The sequence below is a fragment of the Fukomys damarensis genome, unplaced genomic scaffold, assembly GCF_012274545.1.
Source record: "Fukomys damarensis isolate Sample0158 unplaced genomic scaffold, DMR_v1.0_HiC HiC_scaffold_12, whole genome shotgun sequence".
In the NCBI taxonomy this organism is placed as follows: Eukaryota; Metazoa; Chordata; class Mammalia; order Rodentia; family Bathyergidae; genus Fukomys; species Fukomys damarensis.
Window position 1 is genome coordinate 27,560,122 of NW_022900924.1, and position 4,982 is coordinate 27,565,103.

Sequence of the window (4,982 nt, forward strand, 5' to 3'; positions counted from 1 at the left end):
AACCAAAAAAAAAAAAAAAAAAAAAAAACAAAAAAAAAAAAAAAAAAACCATTAATGAATCAGAGTAATGCTCCACAATATATATGAAAATTATAATAAAACATACAGTTCCTTAGTCTATTACAAAGAAATAAAATCCTCAAAAAGGTAGTTAAGCTGTAAAGTTTCATGATATAATTCAGGAAAAATAATTGGAGATGTGTTGTGACTATTTTCTTATTATGCTAACATACAGTTGAGTCATTTCTCAGAATAATTGATACAAATATTGTGATCATTGATATAATTGTAGCTAAGTTACACACTTCTTCATATGGATTAAGCCACTTTGAGGTTCTGATAAAATAGTTCTGATACACTAAATTACCTACAGTTTTTGAGAATATACAATTATTTTTCTTTTTTCAGAATAGGAACTTCTACACTACAGTTGCATGTAATCACAACATAAAAGTTTTAGTTCTTTGCAATTCGAGTCCACTGCAGATCAGTAGCATTTAGACTTTTCCATCTAAACTAATCATGTCTCTAGTACTGAAAACTGATCTCAGTAAAAAGCCAATCAATTCATAAAGGTCAATCCCAGTTACCAGGGCCATGTTAGGCTGAAGTAAAAATGATATGAAATGAATAAGCACAATGAAAACTAAACTGAAACTTAGATACTGCAAAATGCTAGAGTTCCACATTGATATGTTACTTATAGTACATAAAATTGATCTCTTTTTCTTTACAAGTCAAAATCCAAAAACTTCAGCCAGGGAATCCTCACTAGTTTTTACAAAAATGTACTCCAATATTTATAAAATATAACCTTGTGTTAGCATGTGACTATGCAAAAATATTTGTATAAAAGAAATTACTAAATATGAAATGAACCCATTTCTGAAATTCTTTTTTGTGCAAAACAAGCTATTTTTAGAATACGTGTGCATATATAATAATAATTTATCTTTTAAAATTAAGGACTTTTTTACTTCTATGAAGTTGAAATAGAGATGAAGTGATAATCAAGCGAAATAAAAATCTAGGTGGAATGTAAACCACAAATTATAAAATTTAAAACAAAAGATTCTAGTGATAATAATGGATTAGATATCAAAGGAAAAACAGAATAATAATTTGTGGAAGGTATATTTTTTTCAAAGAGATATTCCTGAAAATGGAATATAGAAAAATTTAAGCAGAAAGTGGGACAGATTTAAATAATCTGACTCAGTTGTAAAAGGATTAAAGATGACAAAAACAGAGTAAACAAAGCAAAATCAACAAAGTGATGTATCTTAAAACTTTCACCAGATGAAAATATATCCAGATCTACAAATAGAAAATACTTTTGAAAACCTAAGCAAAATTATTTTACTTCAATAATATTTAGTATATCTTGGTGAAAATATATATATATATATAGATAGATAGATAGATAGATAGATAGATAGATAGATAGATAGATAGATAGATTTATATAATCTAGGAGAATTTTGCTACCTCAACCTTTAATAATTTTGGCAAAATACTGTTTAACACTATAACATTCATAAGTTTCAGGTATTAGGAAGTGAATTCATCAGCCTTCACAACATATAGAATCTATGTATGTGTGTATAAATTCTTTAAGTATCCAAACAAAATTACGATTGTTGCAAGAGCACAGAAGTCTGCTTGCCCTCAAATTTTTCTTCTGTAGAGATCTATGAATTTGAGGGAGAATATTGTAATACTGATATAATAATATCCTTCACAAATAAATGAAACTTGGCTGAATTTATAAAATTATTATGAGGATTAAAGCCATGGCCTACGCTCTGAGCTATACTTTAAATCTTTTTAAAACTTTTACTTCTGAGACAGGATCTCACTGAATTTCCTGGGCTTAACTGGAATTTGAGAATCTCTTGTTTCAGCTTCCTGGAGTGCTGGAATTATGGGTATATGCTGCTATGCCCAGCAGTACCTGTCCTCTTCTATGGTGCAAAGGAATCCTCCTCTGTGGCAGCTTTTAAAATCTGTGTAGTAGTTGTACCTGAAATGAGAAAATGTTTCTAAATATTCTGCCCCTTAATTTATTTAGCAAAGGGCCAAACTGCACTCACTTCAATGGAATTAACAGGTCCTTGTATTGTAGTGAGAATAGTAATGTGATAAATCAAATTCTGTTCCTCAGGACTTTGGCATGCAATAGTTTAAATGCTTATTTTTCTAACAGATAGTGACAGTTGAAAATAAGTTGGAAAAAATATAACAATTTAAAGAGGTCACAGACCAAGCTAAATTATGTTAAAGGGGCTGAAAAATGCATATGAAGATGGAATTTCACATATCTGTGCCAGGCAGTGATCAAGAAACTTAGGTACTTTGGGATTTGAAGCTTTTTGTGGCATCAGCGTTCAATCTACATAAAGATAAGTTAATGGTGCCTTTCTAAGTGGATATTACACCAGTTCAACTGATAGTGATGACATTATACTTACCTCCTGTCTTTGAAATCCTTAGAAATATGAAGACAGGCCAATACTTCTGTTAGAATTCTCACTTAATATTTTGTACATGTCTTCAAAGAGAAAACTCCAAGGGATATTATTAAAATTTTATCTTTCATGGTTATATGAAAATGGTAATTCACTTACAGAAGAGAATATTCTGCATACATTTGATATTAAATTGAAATGCCACTATAGATGTTAGCATTTGAGATTTCATTCACTTATTTCCTTACACAAAGATAGTAAATTCCAAATTATCATATTATAATGTTATAAAACAAAGACAATAAAATCCAGTTTAAAAAAAACAAGAAGACATCATTAGGAACACTGATAAAGGGAGCATCTTCTGAAACTAAAAATGTTATTTTATGCCTAGAGCTGTAGACTAATGGCTCATTCATGGTGACATAGTAAAAAGTAGCAAAACCAAGTTTCATATGCATTGCAACTAATATCATTTGGGGGAGCATCTTTAAGAGAAATAATGTAAAATTACAAACACAAAATTATATTCAATGTTAAAATGGTCTTTGTGAGTGTTATGCTTTAGATCTGGGGAAAGCTCTAAATCCTCATGTGTTTAGAAGATGACTAGATCATGGAGACGCTGTACCTATTATTGGGTCAGTTCACTGATGATTTCATAGCTGTTTTGTTTTTAGGAAATGGGTTCTGATTTGCCTCTTAACATTTCTCTCTGCTTCCTGGCCACCATGACATGGGCAGATTTCTTCTGTGGCAGGTCCTTCCTACATGCTGTTTCTGCCTTGAAGCCAGCAGCTCATGGACTAAAAATGTGAACTAAAGAAAACTTCTCTTCTTTAAGTGATAGGAATTGAGTATGATGTCTCAGCAAAAAGGAAGTGACTAAGACAAATTTTAGTACCAGGATTGGGGCCATTGCCATGGCCATGCCTGACCACATAGTTGAGAAACCTTTGCAAGTGGTACACAGAGGAGTTTGAAAAGGTATGAAGATGCCACCTAGAGAAGCTCTAGAATGCCATAACCTAAGCTTAATGGGAAATTCTAGTCAGAGCTCAGAAAGACAGAATGCTGATACAAATGCAAACAGTAAAGGACAGGCTTAGGTTCCCACTAGAAAAAAGAAAAAATTCCATTTACATTTGGATTCAAATCTATGTGTGTTATGTACTGCCAAAAAAATTTGCCTACATTTCGCCTATGTCCTGATTTTTCCTGAGACTAAGACTAAAAACCATTAACTAATTAATCCAACAGAAGATATTAACAGGACAGCCCTCAGTATAGGGTGTAGCATGCATCCTGCCCACTGTTTTCGTCAAGGTCTACAGTGAGAATCAGGAGCAAATAGCAGGCTTAAAAGATTTAAAAATTCTCAGAAAGGAAGCACTTTGCAAAATGAGGGCTTTGGAGATCTTGGCTGCTGAAAAGTTTAGCATGAAAAAGAAGCCAAGAACTTAGCTTCAGGACAATAAAAAAAGATGCCTTGAGAGCATATCAGGCAGGAATCTCCAGGAACCAGCTATTTACAAATTCAAATGTGTAAAAAGATAATAGTAAACTGCTTGGAAAGACTTTGCTTTAAGAAGAAAGGCCCAGGGTGTCATGTTCAATAAAGGACATCTAAGATATTAGTTTCTTAAGATTCAGTTCACAGTGCTGAGAGATATAGGCTTCTGACCTAGAGGCTTTTGTATCCATGATCCAAGGGGGCTTGGCTACTACTCAAACAGGCAGCAGACCTTGGTATCATCCATATGGTGTTGGTTTTACAGGCATGCAGAATGCAAGAGTTATGAGGTAGTAGGTACTTCCACATTCATTTCAGAAGAAGGTCTAGGAGGCCAGGCAGTGTGCTTCTGAGGGTAGTGCATGGAATTGGGAGGGTGAAGCCGAAAGTGCAGCAGAGACTACTAAACTAGAAACGTGAAATATCTGCCAAGGAAAGCCAGAGTAAACCTCTCCTCTTTTAAATTCTGGCTGTTAGGCATTGTGTCTCAGTGATGAGAGGGTGACAAAGATGGTGAGGATCCTTGAAGTTGAAGCCATATAGTCCACATGGCAAGTCATTCTACTGAATAATGTTATTTTCTGGAAACTGGAAAGGCCTAAAAATGTAATGAAAATTTGCATCACAGATGTAAGTGTAACTTTGTAAAACATCGATGTTTTCTAGACTATCACCCAAAGACCTTTAGCTACTCCTGTGTGTGTGTGTGTGTGTGTGTGTGTGTGTGTAGGGGTGGGGAAAGAGAAGAAATAAAAAGAAAACTTGATAAGCAGAATCAATTTGTTTAGAGCCATATTAATAAGAAAACCATATAACCCTAAAAATGTAAATTTGATATAGAAAGAAAAAGAAAAAATCTGAAAATTTTATGAAATAGTAAAATTGAAAAAATGACTATAATTTGGCTAACACAGACATGCAATTTATCTGTTAAAAAGTAGATATTCAATAATTTTTTACAACTCAAGCCCTGCTGCTCCATCAAATTGTCAAATGAATCC